Source organism: Eptatretus burgeri, chromosome 5 (genome assembly GCF_056783735.1).
Source record: "Eptatretus burgeri isolate ZD-2024b chromosome 5, Ebu_testis_v1, whole genome shotgun sequence".
In the NCBI taxonomy this organism is placed as follows: domain Eukaryota; kingdom Metazoa; phylum Chordata; class Myxini; order Myxiniformes; family Myxinidae; genus Eptatretus; species Eptatretus burgeri.
The window spans coordinates 97,814,883-97,835,437 of NC_140965.1; the positions used below are offsets into that span (position 1 = coordinate 97,814,883).

The following is a 20,555-nucleotide window of genomic DNA, read 5'->3' on the forward strand; positions in this document are numbered from 1 at the left end:
TGGCGTTCGTGGTTTTAAAACAACCCACCGTACCATAACGTTAATCGTGAGCGGTGGCCCCAGGTCCGGCTCCACCGAGGACAACCGGGGATTAATCCCCCCTGAGTGACAAGCTGGTGTCTCGGTATCCTTGACCGCAACAATATATATATATATATATATATATATATATATATATATATATATATATATATATATATATATGGTGAGTATGCAGATGGGCGGACCTGTTAGTGGAGCCACACTACCCAGCCACGATATACACTTTTTATGTAATATATAGTGTCTATAATATACATATAATATATAGTGTGTATAATATACATCTAATATATATAGTGCATATAATATACATATATATATATATATATATATATATATATATATATATATATATATATATATATATATATATATATATATATATATATATATATAACACAGTGTCTACAAATTACCATTCCAAATTCAAACTGTGAAAAGAAAAAAATTAAATGGGGTACAAAAATGCAGCTTGCTGCGTGTGAAATGACATTTCTGAAAGTGTTGCAGGATTTACGTCCATCCATTGGAGATAGTAATAAAAATAATTAATTAATTAAAGGTTTATTTATATTCAACTTTCAAGGTAAGTTTTACAATTGACAATTTTAACAAATAAAATATTATAAAACAATAAAAGGGACATCATCGAAGAATAAAAATAACATCAAAAAAAACCAAAACAATTTTGCGATATTTAACAATTCACATCACATCAAAGTTCAAAGTGTGACAAACACTGCAGTTTATTCATTTTGAAATAAGAAATGCCATGGGGTTGTTCTTGAGTCGTGTGGTTTTACATTTTAACTCAGTTAGTTGTTTTTTATTTTCGAAGCTGATAGCCGCTTTGAGATCTGTCTTGCAGGTCACAACTGGTGAAGTTTGAAATTTGGAAGCAATCTCGCGAAAGAACAACAAAGGTGTTCACGTCTCTTCTCAAGTGACTCCAGAACACAATCAGGTAACGAATCCGAGTAGGACCAAGAATAAGCCTACAAGCTCTTTGATGAACAAATTCAACAGCATTGCGCCGCTGCTTTGTCATTCCGCTCGATCGCACGGGAGCTCCGTATTCTAATATGGGGCGAACAAAAGATATGAAAATCGTTACGAGATTGTTACTTGGGAGAGAGTGATATTTTAACTTCCAAATCATGTGTAAATGACTGTTTTAGCTCTTTTAACAATACAACTGACATGTAATTCTATTTCAAATCTGCCTGTATGAAGAATGCCAACAGTTTAATGATATTACAATTTTGGATTTCAACATCATTCCATGACAGGTGAGAAGGGGGTGGCTTGTTTCGAATGAAACAGATGGCAACAATTGGACACTTTTTGCAGTTGAGACACATTCCTTTCTCTCCCGACCAGTTATGAAGTTGTTCAAGGACAGCTGGCGTACAACATTCAGTGTGAGTACTATTCTTTTCAAGAAATGTAAGGTCATCAACATATTTGAAGCAGTGAATACCGGTGGCAAATTTGCTGTAGCCAGCATCGTTGATAATGGCAAGAACTACAGCAGGTCCCAGCTTTGTTCCTTGGGGAACTGGCATCAATGCATGTCCATTCAGAGACCTCGTCAGCATACTTAACCCACTGTTTACGATGTGAAATGAAGTCACTTATCCAAGAAACAAGACAAAAATCGACTCCCATTTGCAGGAGTTTTGAAATAGCGATCGTGTGATCACTGTGATCGAAAGTTTGAGAAAAATCTATAAGCGTCATCGACGAAATTGATCTTGGTGTTTGTGCATGCTCATGAAATGTGTGCACAATATCAATCAGACATCGTGAATTTGAGACACCTTTAATGTGTCCAAACTGTTTGGGGTCAAGGTTCAGCTTCGTTGCTTCCATCGTTCGCTGTGCTATGAAGTGTTCTGCAATTTTCGAGAAGTGGGCAGTTTGTGAAACTGGGTAGAAGTGGTCGATGGTGGCAGGTGCCGATTTTTGGCATAGGAATGACACATGGTCTTGTCTACTGCGCAGGAATTGTCTGTTGCTTGTATTGTTGTGGAAATGGGCCCATAGTGGGTTACTAAATATAGGAATAGCCCAGATCCCCCCCTTAAATGCATGTTTAGCCAGGGTGTTTGGTAATCGGACGTTACATGTGTGCGGGAGGTGTAGCAGGCTGTCCAGTGTTCATACAGTGGTGGTGTACCGAGAGGCGCCTTCTTTTTTTCCTTCTCCCCTCCGAACCAGCCCCCACCCAGCGCCCTGACAGAGTCAGTCAACAAGACGTGCCAGCAACCCATTGGCGGAGAGCTGCTGCAAACTCGAACGATGGACCAATCACATGTCCCCGGAGGTGGTCCAAAGAGGCCCGCCCGGAAAAGCAAGAGGAACTGTTTTTTTTGCCAGTCTGCGATTTGCGTTATGAGGAGTGGCTTGGCCGGCTGTTCCTCCTCGGCCATGGATCCAGCATGCAGGTCATCCACAGGTTCGTCCTGAGTCCAGCCACGGGGCCTCTGACTGTCCTTGCTCCCTGCGCAGCTGGACCACATCTTTTGATCCCATCGATACACCTGCGGAGTCCAACACCCAGATTTGGCTTCATCTGGTGTACAGGCCAGGCCTGTATTCGCATACTGGACCTTGTGAGAAACCAGCTGCAACACACCATAGATCTTTCTCACCTGTGCCGTCGACCTTACAGAGTCTGGACGCGCCGAGGCTGGTGCGTGAGCGGTGCCGACAAAAGGACGTCACCGCCATCTTGCCAAGCGGCATGCGCGAGCGAAGCCGATAGGAGTACGAGCGCCATCTTGCCACGCTACATGCTCGAGCTAGGCGCTCGAATCTGACACCATCGGCTTGTCACGAGCCGCATTCGTGCCTTCGACACTTTTCCTCTCGTCCATGAGGCACCACCAAGTACTCCGTGTTTTGTATGTATGTTGTCCAGGCCTAAGGCTTATTTTGCTAGAGCCCCCTTCGAAACCCGTATCCGTAGCTCCCTAGATAAGAGCGGGTTATAGATAAATTATAACATTGTCGTGAATGCTTTGCTTGTGTCGTGTTCCCCGATGTGTCCCCAATAAATTTGGCTGAGTTGTACGAAATTTTCCGCCTTTAATTTATACGTGTCGCGCTGAAGAACAATCGCTTGATTTGTATTTAAAACCAAACTGGCTACAGACTGCGGCAGACTTCGCTCAGTCTCTGACCAAACCCAGTCTGTAGCCGCGGTGTTTGTCCCCAACTGGCAAGGCCCAGGGGTACTTTGGTATCGTGATCTGAGGCGCGTGACCCGAGACCTGTGCCGAACTAGCCGGCGTTGTAACCCCTTAGACGGCGGTGCTGTTAAGCGCCGCCGAATCTTCAACTTCTGGTGTCAGAAGTGGGATAGCACAATAAAGTGGGATGTGTGACATCACCACAAGGAGGAATGTTAGTGGTGCGGGACTTGATTGACATCACTCGTTGGATGAAACAACAATTAGAGCAAACCCTGGTGAAGGAGACATTGAGGGGGCATACGGGGTTGTTGATGAATGAAACACATTTTGAGCAGGTCCAGCATGTGGAGCTGCCAGCCCCAGAGGAGCGTGGTGAACCGATGATGAGCAACCTGCTGGAGAGACGCAACCAGACCGAGGTGACTCTGGAAGGAAGCAGGTACGAGGGCACATGCATACATGGTGCGGACGATGAGCTTAAGTTAGGAAATGGATTTTGTGTTAATGAAGAGACTCTGTCTGATGGGGTGCATGCATGTGTGACCCCTGAATGTGTGTGTGTGTGTGTGTGTGTGTGTGTGTGTGTGTGTGTGTGTGTGTGTGTGTGTGTGTGTGTGTGTGTGTGTGTGTGTGTGTGTGTGTGTGTGTGTGTGTGTGTGCCTGTGAATGAATGCTGTGAGCACACAGTCCAGACTACAGCACCGGTGTGTGCTGCCAAGGCCGAAACGTGTGGGTACTTACGTGGTGGTCGAGACTGTAACCCTGGAGTGCGAGGCAGTTGGTCAGTACGCAGGCAAGGTTGAAGGTGTGGAATGTCAACACCTAACCTTGGAATGTGGCGCCTGCTGAGTGTGGGAGTCCTGAGCGTGGAATGAATGGTGACGTTGGAAATAGGTTAGAGGCGTAAGGGGAAATTGAAATGCCACCAGGATAGGACTTGACAGAGGGGACAAAAACCATAATGGACAGCTCTGCATGGATTCTTACAGAGTTAGAGGTGCTACATCCAGGAGCAGGCTTTAGAAATTGGATTTTAATTTCTCTCTCAGCCTCACAGGAACTTCGGGGTGGAGTGCAGATGAGTAGCTAGTGGCACTGGCGTGTGTCACTTGGTCTTCAAACCTCTCTGAGGACACGAGGCGTTCGGCTAGCTGAATGGGGTTTATCTGTCTTGAGGGAGTTGGAGAAAAGAGGGGGAGGCTGCTCCCCCCCGATTGGGGTTTGCCTGACTTCCGCGAACCCTGGAGAAAAGGAGGGGGTGGACCACAACCCCAATTGAGACGTGACCCCTTTGAGCCGTGGCAGAAAGGTGACGGGTTCATGTAATGGGTAATGAGGGATTCCTTCCCTCACTCCCCTTCCAATGAGCCAAAGAAGCAGGCCATATTGGGATGTAAAAATTTTGATTGAAAATTATATCGAGAGTGATTGCAAGTTGAGAGACTGACAGAAGGGATAAGAGTGGCATGAGTGGATTTGGGTGATTAAAAAAATAATAATAATTTAAAAAAAATACTGGAGATCACAGGCGGAGCGTTAAACACACCTGAAACAAGTGGATGAAAAAGAGTGACTTGTTTGAGGAAAGACTGAAATGCCTGGTTGGAACCATGCAGAGGTTCCATGGGGCTGGTGAAGAGATTTTGATGTTTTGTTAAAATGGTTGGAAATAAATGATTAGGGCAGTATGGAGGAGGCCAGCGGAGGACGGACGTAGTGACAAATTGATTGGGGTTTGATAAAAAAGTGTATCAGTCAAATTTAATGACCAAGTGGGATCTGAAGGACTAGTGTGTTTTTGTTTTAACATAAAAGTGAAAGGTGTTGGATGGTGTTGTGGACTGGGTGTGTGGCACTGTGGAATGAATGACTGAAGTGTTTGGGGTGAATGGCGTGGTGGTGCGAATGAGGAGAGTAGCTCCCTAGATTATTCGTGTCGAACAATGTGAGTGAGTGCGAACAATGTACCCTGTTGGTAGGAGTCTCCTAACCAAGTTAGTGTAGGTTCGGGGGACTTAGAGGATTTGATATGGATTCTGGCTGCTGTTCCATCGTGCAGGCGGGCTGCTAGGGGTAGGTGCAGGCCAAGGTATGGTGGTACTGGCTGGGAGTGTGACATGGTATTGGAAGTTGGTGAGTCGGGAGAGAGGGCGCCAGGGCTTTGGGGGCTCCTGGCAGGTGAAGGCTTCCAGAGATGCCAGGAGAGCACGGTAGGTTCAGTGCCAGGAGAGCACAGTAGGGTTTCATGCCAGGAGGGCACAGTAGGTTTTAGTGCCAGGAGAGCACAGTAGGGTTTGGTGCCAGGAGAGCACAGTAGGGTTTAGTGCCAGGAGAGCACAGTAGGTTTTAGTGCCAGGAGAGCACAGTAGGGTTTAGTGCCAGGAGAGCACAGTAGGGTTTAGTGCCAGGTGAGCACAGTAGGGTTTCGTGCCAGGAGAGCACAGTAGGTTTTAGTGCCAGGTGAGCACAGTAGGGTTTCGTGCCAGGAGGGCACAGTAGGTTTTAGTGCCAGGTGAGCACAGTAGGGTTTCGTGCCAGGAGAGCACAGTAGGTTTTAGTGCCAGGAGAGCACAGTAGGGTTTAGTGCCAGGGGAGCACAGTAGGTTTTAGTGCTAGGAGAGCACAGTATGGGGGCTAGAGAGCCACCCCTTAGTTAGGAGTGCCAGAAGCACGCTCAGGTGAACCCCGAGGTCGCTGGGTGTCCCCCACCCCCAATTGGAAGCAGGCAAAGAGGCCTAGTAGTAGTCACATTCCCCAGCCAGCAAGTTATGCCTGGCACCACCAAATGAAAAAAGACAAATAAGGGCCTTGCCCAAGTTTAAAAGAATGGAACAGTGTGCCAGGTTGGGAAAAATTGGTCATGATGGTCATTCTAGCCATAGCAGGTTTTGTTTCATTGTTTAGAGCTAGAAGTAAATGGTTAGGTTCGATGAACTCTCCTCCGCACCATTCAGGCATGACACCTGGTACGAGTCGTGTTGATGGGAAAATTTATTAACAAGGGCCAGGCTAGGTCACCCTCTCCAAGTGCCAGAGAGGCCACCAGTGTGTCATGAGCACACACCCACGAAGATAACAGTTGATTAAGAAACACACCATCCTGTCTGCTAAAAAAAAAGAACTTATTAAGAAGACGATACCAAAACATGTCCTGCCAAAGCAAGTCAGGCAAGGAAGGTTAAGGGTACTCTACATCTCACCTGGTCTGAGGTCATCACACCCACTTGCGCCCTCAAGAACGCCTCCAAACTGCATTTGCTCACCATCGATATCACCGTGCCACCTGCTGTCCAATGCAGGGCTTGTTGCCTGCTGCTGCTCGTGAGTAGGCCATTGCGGCCGAGAAATCATTTTGTGGGCCATATGGGCCGAAGTCATTTTGTGGGCCATATGGGCCGAAGCATTTTTGTGTGCCATTGAGGCCAAAGAGCTTTTGTGGGCCGTTGCGGCCGAAGATGCATGCCATTTTGTGGGCTCAGTGGGCCGAAGAACTCTCTGTGAGATTTGGCCACTGGACTGACTGAACTCCCCTGGTGAGAGGCCAATAGGACCACGAAGTGAGGAAACCCTCAGGGGTGAATAGACAATACTGCCAGGAGGGGGCATGAAGGAGTGAACACGTTGGGGAACTTTGAACTTTTGAATGTCCTGCTCCTATGCAAATATTGGTGTTAAAAGTAAAATTGAATGCCCTCCCATTCAAATCCATAATTAGAATGTTAAGTAGTGTGCATAGAGTGTGAATTTGTTTGTTAGATTAGTGATCCGACACACTAGGATAGGGACATGCCAATCTTACTGTGACACTTTGGTTTTTGGAGTTAAGTGCTTCCAATATTGTGGGTTAGAGTAAATGGGAGATTTGTGCTGTACATTAGACAGGGCCATGACTGTGGGCTGCCCCAAATGGAGGCCCGGGAGAGCCTCGGGAGAAAGGTGGGGTTAGTGTTGCGGAAATGAGCCCTTAGTGGGTTATATATATATATATATATATATATATATATATATATATATATATATATATATATATAGGATTAACTCAGATCCCCCCTTAAATGCATGTTTAGCCAGGTTGTTTGGTAATCGGACGTTACATATGTGCCGGGAGGTGTAGCAGGCGGTCTAGTGTTCATACAGTGGTGGTGTACTGAGAGGCGCCTTCTTTTTTCCATCTCCCCTCCGAACCAGCCCCCACCCAGTGCCCTGACACAGTCAGTCAACAAGACGTGCCAGCAACCCATTGGCGGAGAGCTGCTGCAAACTTGAATGATGGACCAATCACGTGTCCCCGGAGGTGGTCCAAAGAGGCCCGCCCCAAAAGGCAAGAGGAACTGTTTTTTTGTCAGTTTGCGATCTGCGTTATGAGGAGTGGCTTGGCCGGATGTTCCTCCTCGGCCATGGATACAGCATGCAGGCCATCCACAGGTTCATCCTGAGTCCAGCCACGGGGCCTCTGACTGTCCTTGCTCCCTGCATGGCTGGACCACGTCTTTTGATCCCGTTGATCCACCTGCGGAGTCCAACACCCAGATTTGGCCTGGTCTGGTGTACAGGCCAGGCCTCGATTCGCAGACTGGACCTTGTGAGAAACCAGCTGGAACACACCATAGATCTTTCTCTCCTGTGCTGTTGACCTTACAGGGGCTGGACGCGCTGAGGCTGGTGCGTGAGCGGTGCCGACAAAAGGACGTCACTGCCATCTTGCCACGCGGCATGCGCGAACGATGCCAATAGGAGTACAAGCGCCATCTTGCAACGCTGCATGCTCGAGCTGGGCGCTTGAATCTGACCACATCGGCTTGTCACAAGCCGCATTCGTGCCTTCGACACTTTTCCTCTCGTCCATGAGGCACCACCAAGTACTCCGTGTCTTGTATGTATGTTGTCCAGGCCTTAGGCTTATCTTGCTAGGGCCCCCTTTGAAACCCGTATCCGTAGCTCCATAGATAAGAGCGGGTTATAGATGAATGATAACATTGTCGTGAATGCTTTGCTTGTGTCGTGTTCCTGAGGTGTCCCCAATAAATCTGGCTGAGTTATACGAAATTTGCCGCCTTGAATTTATTCATGTCGCGCTGAAGAACAATCGCTCGATTTGTATTTAAAACCAAACTGGCTACAGACTGCGGCAGACTTCGCTCGGTCTCTGACCAAACGCAGTCTGTAGCCGGGGTGTATATCCCCAACTGGCAAGGCCCAGGTGTACTTTGGTATCGTGATCTGAGGCACGTGACCCGAGACCTGTGCCGAACTAGCCGGCGTTATAACTCCTGAGACGGCGGTGCTGTTAAGCGCCGCCGAATCTTCAACAGTATAACACATTAATTATGTCCATATCAAGGGTTCGGCTAGTTCATAAGAAAACTGGCAGATACATCTGACAGAGATGTTGGCAGGACGGCTTGTTTTGCGAGATTCGATTCTTCCAAGTTCTCGACAGACCTCCCATGGCTGGACTTGACAGCTCGATAGAGATGGCAAATACGCTGGGAGTGATGAAGGGTTCGATGGTTGTAAATCTCCTCCAACTCATGCAAAGTAAGAACATATTGCAGCAGCCATAACTTTGTGATCTGATTGTTCTATATTCTCAACTGCAATGTTGCAATGTGAGTTACTGTTACCGGTAGTCATTACATGAATCTTGCGATACCATTTGCTGGGTTTGAATGTTTCAAACAATTTACCTTGAAAGTATATTGGGGGAGTGCTCATCACACATCGATGGGGGGCATATTTTTCATGCTCCACACATTTTGATATATATATATATATATATATATATATATATATATATATATATATATATATATATATATATATATATATATATATATTAGCAGTTAACCTGGATCCACCAGGCTGTTGTTGGGGAATTTGTTCCCAATAGAGTGTGGAATATTTCCGGAGATTGTCGGTAATGTCCTTTGACGGCATGACATTCACTGACTGTTTAAACTGCTGAGGTTTCTCGGTATATTGATGAAAAGTTAATTTTGCCTTGGACGGAATTGACTGAAAAGTTGCACAAGACCTGTTCCTCGATCACCCACAGGACAAGCTTGGCGGCTGTCAATCTCCTTCATCATCTCATCTGGTCTCTCATACCTGCCCTACCAGTGCGTCACCCTTACCAAACTCCAGCACTTCTCATCTTTTCATCAATTGTCATTCACTCCTTTTGTGTTAACTCGTGCAAATCCAAATCTTCACTTGTTCTTCTTTTCACATTGGGATGCAATCCCCTCACTGTGTCTGTCCAATCCAGGTCTTCCCTGCAGTCCCTCAAGGTGGTGGCTTAGCTCCATATTACATCATCCATCTTTTGTCGTTTTGTTGTGGTATTGTATCGAGACCATACACATACCCAATTATTTATAGCAATTTGTATGCTGCTAACCACGTCATTCACAAAGGGCTGATCCAGGATTTTGAAGGTTGGGGATTATGGGGTGCCCTCCGTCCCAAATACTGTTGAGAAATGCAAGGCAGGAATCATGGGTGCACTTGTATCCTTCTTTGGCCATAATCTCTGGCCATAATTGACCATTTCTGGCCATTATCCCAGATAAAAACAAATAATGTTTTGATGGAGGTGTAAGTGTTGAAGTGGGGTGTCAATTCAGCTCAAAGGTAGCACACTCACCTTGGAGCTGTCTAGTTTTCTTTTGATTCCCAACATGACCCGTCATCCTGGTGCTTCATTGAGTGCGTTCCCCCGTCGTTGGGTATTTTAAGCTGGGTGTCCCGTCTGATAGCCCTAGACCGGTGGATGTTAAAGATCCGACAGTACCTTTTGAAAAGGGTCGATCACCGTCTACCGGTGCCCTCTCCAAAGGCAGAATTCCTTCCCAGACTCGCAGGTAAAACTCCATGAAGCAGCATCCCATAGCCACGCCTCAATGATGATGCAACCAGCGGAGCATACATTAATATATCAGATGATGATCAACGTATATAAATCATTTCCTTGAAATCGATCACAAAAGTTCATCCATTCGGTCTTGTAAAAATAAAACAAATAAATACCAAAGGATTTCGTCACAATCAGCATATTTAACAATTCATAATGGGACAAACGAATCATTGATAATAGCAATAATTAATTATTACAATGCTGCTGTTTTAGTTCTAACCATTTTGCCTCTGAAACCTTTACACACAGGTGTTTCGATCTCAGAACAAACGACTGTCCAAAGACACGCCTCCATCTCGATTTCCAGTATTGACGGGCATTTGTCTGCAGCTGGCGTTCGACAAGTCCACAATATGTACGCTCATTGTTCGAGTAGGAACCATCGGTGTGTTTCGTTTGAACTGCTGGGCCAGTGTAGCCGTTTGATTGGCCCGTGCTTGGAGCCAGGCCTTGGATCGGTAGGTACCAACCTGCCTGCTCAGTGGGGGATAAAGAGTCACGAGCAATCACATGCTCCATAATAAACCAATGGCAGGCTGTCCTTTGGTTTCCAGATGTCTCCCCCAGTGGTTTGTCTCGCATTGTGACGTTGCAAGTCCTTATAAGGCCGCGTCTGGGCGCTTCTTGAGCCGCGTTCGCACGTGGTGCAGACGTCGTCTCGGCGTGAGAAGCGAGTTCTGCTGCAGGTCCGTGGTTCAGTCTGAGGCTCGTTTCGATATCCCATTGGAAGGAGATGTCCTTGGAGTGCCACCATTTGAGGTAAAGCATCGATCTGGTGTTCTCGTGTACGTGCAGTTCGCTTTGTGATGTCATATTGTCCAGTAAGAGGCTTTTGCTGCTGTTTGTTTAGCTCAACCTGTGCTCCAGTATCCACCGGGGCCGAACTACGCCATTTTTGCACCATTTTGTGTTGGTGGTTCTTGGTTGAGATTGTTGATTGAAGGCCATTGTTGGACTTTGAATGAATACTCGTATTCCCTTGATGATGATGATGGAATTTTGGGCATTTTTCCCTCACTTTTGGATTGTGATGAAATTTTTATTTATTTATTTTTTTGATTTTGGAAAAATAAACTGATGTGTTGTTTGGGCCTTTTACAACACCTGCCCTGGCGGACATCCAGAGATCACGTGACGTGAGAACCCATTTTATTATCGATTAGATTCATTTATTTATTTTATATATCGGTCTTAGTCTGTGGACCAGTTGATGGCTTTTATAAACAAAGCAACAAGAGTAAATGTTAACCGTCGTGGCAGATGAGGTTTCGAGCATTTGCCCTTCATCGGAGCAAAATAGGGTTTTCGTATTAAAGTTGTGCCCATCTCTCTTATCTGTTGATAAACTCCGTTATCTGTGTACACAGATTGAACATGGAAGTCTCGTGCCCTCTCCACGTCTGCTGTCGTACAGGACCGGTCTGGGCACGGTGCAGTGTTCCATGCATCAGGGTTGATCCTTGCAAGCCCAGACGTTGCGTGCGATTATTATCTCTGACATCGTCACGATGATGTGAACGTGCTGCACATGTTGCATACAGTATTGTGTATCAATGCCATTTATTATGCAAGCAAGTATGGGGGAGATTTTGCCTCCCCTATCCTCTTATTTATTTCTTTATTTCTTTATTTTTTTCCCATTGGATCCCACTGATTTTGGATCTCACTGCCCCCATAAACCAGTATGAAGTACTCATTGGATCCTTGTTGGTCTTGCAAAATCAAATTGTGGAGACATGTCGATGTTCATGATTTCAAACTTGAGAATGATATTAATTTGCGGAAACATTAAAGGACAAGATTGAAGACTCCGATGAGTCAGGGAAGACACAGGGTCTCGGAGTGGATGTGCATGAGGTTCGTTATGTATTTGGTTGGATTAAAGTCAGCAAGGTCACTGGCCCAGATGGTATTTCTGATGAGGTTTTGAAACTGTGATGTGATCAACCTGTCCTCATGTTGTCATGTATTTACAAATGGATTTTGGACTATGATGTCATTCCCCAACATTGGAAATCTTCAATTATATCATTCCAGTACCAAAGGTAACTCCAGGAGCCTTGCCATCTAATGTAATGAAGTGTTTTTGAAAGGATATCGTTGAAATTTTCAAGTCGTCGAGTTGGCTTGTTTGATCAATCTCAATTTGCATGTCATCAAAGTAATGTGGCTGTCAAGGAGCGCATGGTGGTGGTGATGTCCTTGTTTATCTCCAAAGGCATCTCCATTTCGATACTCCCAAGTATTTTGTGATATCGGTATTTATTGATTTCTCCATTTCCATCAATACCACTCACTGGACCACACGTGTTGAATGACAAATGACTGAAATTGGATGTCACACCAAGCCTTTCAAAATGAATTCACTTTTCTTCCAGGTAGAGCACAACAGGTGAAGTGTAATATGGTATCACGTGTCCAGGTTTGGGGTCAAGGTTGTTTCCCACATTTTGTTTTGTTATATACAAGTGACTGCTGTGCAGTTCAAGTCCTAATTGCGATGTTATCAAATATACAGATGTAGTAACTAGCGAGTTCCAACTGATCGAGGGGCATGAATATGTGAACGAATTTCAGAAGTTTGTACACTGGTGTGATCATCATTATTTAGTTTTGAATGTTTTTTTTTAATTGTTATTTATTTATTTATTTTTGCCGATTACCAGGTGGCCCTGACCCTTTGATTATTCATGATCATAAGTTGGAATGGGTTTCTGGGACTAAGTATTTGGATATATGCTGTGTTGAAGGTTCACAAGGCAATATGGGATCCATCTCACCCACTTCATGTTTGCTTCTGCTACCAAGGGTAGACTGGCGTTGTTTTCACCTCTGTTTTTGTCTGTCTGTCTTTTTGTCCGAGCAAAATATATCAAGGTATGCATGGACTTGGATGAAACTTTGTGGATAGGTTGGGTGTGTGACAAGGACAAATTGATAAGATTTTGGTGAAAATCCAGATGCGAGAATGTTTTTTAAGTAAATTATTATTATATTTATTTATTTTTAAGTTATTCGTCAACGTTGAGAGTTTGTGCCAAAAATGATGTATAGCACGATGTATCAAAAAGTTGTGGACAAGTTGTGACAAAACTAGGTGGATGAGTTGGGAAGGTGACAAGAACAAGCCGTTTAGATTTTGGTTCAGGTCTGAATCCAGATCCGGCCTGTCGGTGGGATACGAAATGTTAACTGTTCAGCCTGGAAGAGGTATGCGCTCCACCGAGTGCTGCTGTAGTTTATTTTAATCATTCAGACATTCGACTTTGTGCTCCACTTACCTTTTAGACTATATTTTGTACCTAATTCCAGCCATATGCTTAATGCTAATCCAAAAAAAGACACTTGATGCACCCTTTTTGAAATGAATAGCCAGTGAATGAAAATTTTCCATTTCATATGGACATGAACAAAGAGTAAAATGAATGAATGGTTTTGTTCAAGTTGTTCCATGCTCTTGTAGTGTGAGGTTTAATGTGTACCATTCAGTGGAGGTGATTGTATGGGTGGGGGTGGGGAATCACTGGGTGGTGTGAACTTTTGACAGGTTTTGTTTTTTTTCATCAACTTCCATCTGAAGTTCATTTCACAAGTGAGGTCGTCGATTGCATTTGCCATCATAAAGGTTGCACGTTTTGTATCAACCATTTTGTAGGTGTCGATAAATTTGCGAAAGTGTATGTGGATTTTTTGAAACGAGCTGTTGTGCTTTCAGTGGTGTCCCAGCACGTGCACCTGTTTGTGGTTGCGTTCCAGGGTTGAGAATTCCTCGTTTCGCTTGGAATTTTTTCCTGCTTTGCAGCTGTCGCAGCCTTCGGGCAAAAGAGGCGACTGCGTGTCAGAGCGGGTTCACGCAGCCACGGTCAAGGCTCCTGATGGTATTGAGGGTGGGGTTGGGGTCTCGCATCCTTTTGTTTGCAAATACTGAGTCTGCCCTGTGGTTGATGAAATGTGCTTTGCATGCAAGATATTCGGTTGATACGTTACATTGAACCAAATTAACAAGAATTTCTACGGAACGGTGCTCGACTCCTCAGTATTTCTCAATGACTAAACGGCCATACATTTTGAAAACCATCGATGGATTGATAATGAGTTGTGTATACTAATGACTCAACTTGTGTGGCTGGCAGGAAGAATTGTGCACACTCGCCTAGGTTTGAATCCCGACCAGGCTATGAACTGTTACCCTGGTGTTTCACAGGCAGGGTGATTAATTAATGTGTGTGCCGTCTCTCGGGTAGACGTTAAACGGTGAGACCAGTTTTCTAGCCTTAGTTGGTGGATGTTAAACATCCCACAAGGTGGAAGCGAGTAATTGCCGACACCATTAACAAATTCCAAATTCCTGCACTAAACCTACGGAGGGTGTTCCATCAGCGGCACAGGTGTACTCGCAGCCAGCCATGTGTAGTGCTGCATATTCAAGAAGAACTCGCCTTGTGTCGTTTTTGTTGCAAAATGCATTACCTTTTGTTTAGCATAGCCTCAGAAAAAGTCTGCTTTTAATTTGAAACAAAAACAAACATTGTTTTTTTATATTTTTTTATTTTAATAAATCAATTCCATCAAATTATTCATTTTACCTGTGCAGGTTTCTATTCATTGAACCTGATGTGTTAAGGTTTATTCGCCAATCCTTGCAGTTTGGTGGAGCCTCACTAAATAAATCAAACCCTCTGTGCTGTACTGCTATGACAGTAAACAGAAGAATTTTGTCTTGGGGTGTGTTACCACGGTGTATGAACTTGCCATCTGATTGTTTGGTTGTTTTTAACATTCCTAACTTCTTGTTTTTTTTTTTTTTAATTGCTGTACCACTTCCAGCTGTCTAAAGTTTACCTGGCTTGTGGCCAATGCGCCACATCTGCTACAGGTGAGCTGGTGCTTGACACTGAAGGGGAATCTGCTTTGTGTGGTCATCTACATGTACATACATATATATGTGTGTGTGTGTGTATAAATACAGTGCTAAGAGAAAGTCTACACCCCCTTTCACATTTTCCACCTTTTGTTGCTTGTAGCCTGGAAATAAATTGCGTTAAATCAGACTTTTTTCCACCTTTATTTACACATCGTAACCCACAACTTCCAAATGAAAAACACATTTCACAAATTTCAGAAAATTTATTTAAAATACAAAACTAGAATACCTTGGTTGGATAAGTGTCCACCTCCCTGAGTTGGTGGAAACACCTTTGACAACAATAACATCTGTGAGTGTTGGGATAGGTCTCTACCAACTTTGCCCACCTGGATTGGGCAATATTTGCCCATTCTTATGGACAAAACTGTTCAAGCTCAGTCAAGTGGGGAGTGTTGATGGACAGCAATCTTCAAGTCGTGCCACAGATTTTCGATTGGATTTAGGTCGGGTCTCTGAATGGGCCACTCAAGGACATTTATCTTTTTGTTCCTCAGCCACTCCAGTGTAGCTTTGACTGTGTGCTTCGGGTTGTCATGTATTTTGTTTTTTTTTCTGGTCGTCATTTTTCTGTATTTTGCTCCATCCATTTTCATTTCTATCCTGACAAGTGCACCAGTCCCTGCTGATGAGAAACATCCCTGTGAAATGATGCTGCCACCACCATGCTTCACAGTAGGGATGGTGTTCTTTGGGTGATGTTCTGTGTTTGCGCCAAACATACCGATTTGCATTTCTGCCAAAATGTTCCATCTTGGTTTCGTCAGACCACAAAACTTTTTACCACATGGCTTCAGAATCTCCGGAGTTGTTTTCTGCATACCTCAAACAGGATTCAAGGTGGGCTTTTTTGAGTAATGGCTTCCTTCTCGCCACCCTACCGTACAGGACAGACTTGTGGAGTGCTTGGGATGATGTTGTCACATGCACACAATGACCAGTCTGACATAAAGGCATGTAGCTCTTTCAAAGTTGCCATTGACCTCTTGGTGGCCTCTCTGATCAGTCGTCTCCTTGCTTGGTCATCTAGTTTGGAGGGACGGCCTGATCTAGGCAGGGTCTTGGTGGTACTATACACCTTCCACTTTCTAATGATTGTCTTGATTGTGCTCCAAAGGATTTTTGTGGCCGTTGAAATATTTTTATGCTCATCCCCTGATATGTGCCTTTCCACAACTTTATCCTGGGGATCTTTTGAAAGCTCATTGGTGCTCATGGTTGAGTCTTTGCTGTGAAATGCATTACCCAGCACAGTAAACATACAGGAACAGCTGATTTTATTCCAAACTAGCTGAAGTACCCTGTAATACCCAGGAAATTTACCCTATTTTCCTCACGCTAGTTAGACTGAGGCATTAGTTGTATGGAGAAAATTAGGAAGGCTTCTTTTATTCCTCAGATTTATGGAAGGAAGGCTTTATGCTGCCGTAATCCTCAGAGAGGTCATAGTTGAAGGCAGCCTTGAGCCACTCAATGTTTCTCGCAGCAGTGGCAACTGTCCTTGATGTCCTGCCAAAACCCGGACCTCGAAAGCTGGAACGTGTTTTGTGCTTCTCTCGCCCGTCGGTGTGACGCTCTCTCTGCAGCTGACTCGGCTTGCCTGGCTCGTTCATGAGCAGATATATCAGCAGTTAGCATATCAATAACAGGAGAATGTGTATGTTTAAAAAGTCAACGAATACGAACATTTTGTATTTCCAAAAACCCTAGCGTTTTTAACCATGAAGCCTTTTGTTATGATTAATATGCCGGCGCACTATTCGAAAGCCATTTTTTTTAATGGAATTTTTTTTTTGAAATATATATATATTTTTTCATTTTTATGGAAAGCCACTTAGCACATCCTGGAGCTGAATATTAGGTCGATATGTGTGTAAAGTTTCATCAAGATCGGTTCACTGGTCTAGGAGCTTATTGGTTACAAACAGACAGACAGACAGACAGACAGACAAACAGACAGAAGGACTGCCATTTATATAGTCGATGAATCAGAATCACTACAATTTAACACAGGCGGAGGCCAATTAACTTGGTGTGTGATTTTGAAGGTGATTGGTTCCTCCTGAGCGAATTTACAATTGATATTCGGGGGGTGAACACTTATCCAACCAAGATATTCTAGTTTTGTATTTTTTATTAATTTTCTGAAATCTGTGGAATTTGTTTTTCACTCGGAAATTGTGGGTTACTGTGAGTTACTGTGTGTGTGTGTGTGTGTGTGTGTGTGTGTGTGTGTGTGTGTGTGTGTGTGTGTGTGTGTGTGTGTGTGTGTGTGTTCATTTTTTTTTTTTGTGTGTGTAAAGTTTCCCAGCTTGAAATTTGTACATTGTTGGTTTCTGACGTTTGTTGATCTTTAGAAGGATCTTCAGGAAGCAGTTGCCACAAAACATTGGGAAAGAAAATGTCTTCGTTGATTTGTGTTTTTTCGTTGTTGTTTGTTTGTTTTGTTTTTTTCTCCCACTTTTGAAATCATTGAGTGACCCAAACAAATACTTGGTTGCTCTAACATAGACTGTTATGCAGGCTGTGTTGGAATTGATCTTGTGCTCTTCCAATTGTGCCCATTTGGTGTTGTGATAAAGGTAAAAAATTAATCTTGTAAGGTATTGGCCAAATTTAGTCGGTCTGAATTTCCGGTGCAATAGGTAATGTTATGTTATTTTTATTTTTTTTGTATACAAAGTCCAGGCTTCTGAAGGAGCTAGAACATAGAATGGATCAGGATGTAACAGAACACAAGGAATATCAGAAAGAGAGTGGGTAAATGCGAACAGCACTGTTGAGGGAGAAAATCAAGGGAGACTTGGACAAATATGGTGTGTAGAGTGGACAATATGGGTTAGTCTCGAAGGCACTCCACGACTCCAGGATCCCCTGAAACTCCCAGATCCACTCAATCAATTTGCAAACTCTTCAGCCACAGTTTCATCCTTGAGCTTGCTAATATCCAGCATAGGCTGGGATGGTGCCCTTCTCTTGGATTGAAGCAGCAGCTTCAGAGCTGCTACAACAAGCTTGTGATCGTTATTGAGGAACTGACTACTCTGGCCTGAACTACCATTTTCAAAATGCTGCTTCAGGTTGTCATTGGCTACTTCAGTGATTGCTGGTATAATTTTTATTTATTTAAATATCTCAGAACTGCCCTACTTGTTGTATTGTCTGCACCATGGTCAGTGTAGATGACGGCTTAGGTTTGTGTCAAAATTACATGAGCAGAAGCCAAAGTACCTGTTTATGCTATCCGCTTGTCGTGTATATATAAAAGGTAGTTTTAAGATTGAGGTTAAAAGGGCTGCTTTTGTCGGAGGGTCAGGGAATTAAAAAAAAAGGAATAGTTCTATTTGTTTAAAGAGCTACCAGTGGGAGGTTTGATAAAAAGCAGAGCTTTCCATCACCTAATTACGTATGTAATATAATCTGAAATAAGACTCCATTTTTATTGTGAACATGTATATTTACAGTATTTTGATATTCAAGGATTATCACATTCAAATTGTCACGAGATTTCATCCCAAGCCTGACCTGGGGCGTGGAAGCCTCGGAACCATAATTGTTGTGGTTTTCAACAATCCTGTTATCTGAAGATTGATTGGAATCTAAATGCATGGACAAGGGATGAATCACTTTCTACCATGATCTGTAACGTTTCTCAAATCGAAGTTGTGGAAAGACCCCATGAATTGTATCGGAAAACCCAATCACCATTGAATTACTTGGATGAGTTTCATGAAAAGCCCTTTTTGAGTGACATGTAAATAAACAGTTCAGTTTCTGCAGTTCATCCTTGTGCCGTTGCTTGTACTTCTTCCTCTTCTTACATATGGCTGGTTGGCTGCCATGTCGCTATCATTTTGTTGGGGCGCGACTATGCCGCTGATGCTGTGCCCCTATTACCAGTTCACTGGAACTCATTTTGCCGACCTTGGAAGGATGACACACTGAGTCAACCCAACCTGGTGTTAATTCAGTGGAAATGGGGCTTGAACTTGGGACCCTAAGATCCCAAGCCAGCCACCATGACCATTATGCCAACACCAGGCTTTGGTTGTACTTGGAGTGCTCAACAGTAAACAGGTTTTAGTCTGAAATATCTCAAAGAAAAAGCTTTGAAAACTTGTTTTAGTACGAGGTTTCATCATGAAAAACGGAACTTTTAGCATTTTCAAAAAAATGTTGAAGGGTCCTTCAGGGGCACAACCACATCTACTTGCAGTTGTTCTGAGTGCACAATGTGGGATTTTATTGCAAATGTTGTCTGCTGGATGCATCATTACTGAGGTAGACTTGTGTGACTGACACAGTGCCCCTTTTCACAAGGGCTGTAATTTTTAATTGGCTGCGATACTGGTGCTTAATAGTCAACTCTGAAGGATGTTGTTGCATCCAAGAGAGAGAGACAGACACAGACACCATACTCTCTGCAGAGCGTTGGTACTGCTAAAGCAGTCTCCTTGGCTATTGGGCACAATCCTGGACGGGTCGCCACTCCGACACAGGATACCAGCAAACTGGCACTCATTTTTCTGACCTCTGAAGGATGACAGGCCGAGTTAACCCCACCTGGTATTAATTCAAGAGCTGAGTGGGATTTCAACTCAGGACCCGAGGATCCAAAGCCCACCCCCCAAACCATTAAGCCAACAACAGGCATATCTACAAAGTTGCCAACCAAATTGTAGTTGTTGGGACAGTCAGGTTTACATTCCTTCCAAAGGAGGTTCTTCCTGTTGATGCAACCTTTCTCATGGCTGGCCCACATGGTGGGTTGAATTTGGTCCGTTAAAGTAGTGATCGTCGTAATTACCAAACCACCATAAATTGGCTCTCATACGCCCTCTACAGCTGGTGTGCAAACTTGGCATCAAACAAGATGCTTGTTTCACCCTCTGGATGGCATTAGCACTTATGGATATTTGGAGCAAAGCATTTGGGCCTAAGATGGATTGAGGCTGACAGTGCAAAGCCAAACAACACGGAAAATTGGAAAAGGCTAACTTGATCTTTCGATTAATTAAACAAAGGGGAGGATGTAGCTTGTGATATTCGAGGGATGTTGGGAATTTTGAAAATTATTTTCCACCTCATTGTTCAATACAAAACTCATCTTTTTCAGCGGTGTTACCACTTCAATATTTGGTAGGTCCTCCTTTCCATCCATCCATCTGTCAAAAATGAAGAAGAACCTTTTCTAACCCTCCGTGTGGGGAAAAACCAGAGTTGCAAGTTGGCGTTTGCAGTTTTGCCACGTGTGCCCGCCACATGCGCACAAACTGACCTTTATTACCTCTGCCAGCGAAGGTGGAGGAAGTTATGTTTTCACCCCCAACCCTGTCTGTCTGTCTTTGTGTGCAGGATATCTCAAAAAGTTGTGGACGGATCCAGATGAAATTTGGTGGGCAGGTCGGGTGTGCAACAAGGAATAATTGATTTGATTTTGGTGAAGATGTGGATCCGGATGTGGATACGATAATTA

General features: G+C 44.1%; 2 long non-coding RNA genes across 3 annotated transcripts; both read left to right on the forward strand.

The window, feature by feature from the left end:
- The first annotated feature begins 507 nt into the window (after positions 1-507).
- LOC147027025 (uncharacterized) lies at positions 508-9,930 on the forward strand. The gene is made up of 4 exons (XR_015057950.1): positions 508-1,006; positions 1,423-1,463; positions 9,295-9,358; positions 9,508-9,930. It is a non-coding gene; the product is annotated as an uncharacterized LOC147027025 (long non-coding RNA).
- A 475-nt stretch (positions 9,931-10,405) lies between these two features.
- LOC147027026 (uncharacterized) lies at positions 10,406-18,863 on the forward strand. Of its 2 annotated transcripts, none has more exons than XR_015058640.1 (4): positions 10,406-10,613; positions 10,710-11,291; positions 11,523-14,033; positions 14,983-18,863. It is a non-coding gene; the product is annotated as an uncharacterized LOC147027026 (long non-coding RNA). The 2 variants fall into 2 exon arrangements; XR_015058639.1 differs by having other exon boundaries at positions 10,430-10,613; positions 10,710-10,914.
- Positions 18,864-20,555: the final 1,692 nt, after the last annotated feature.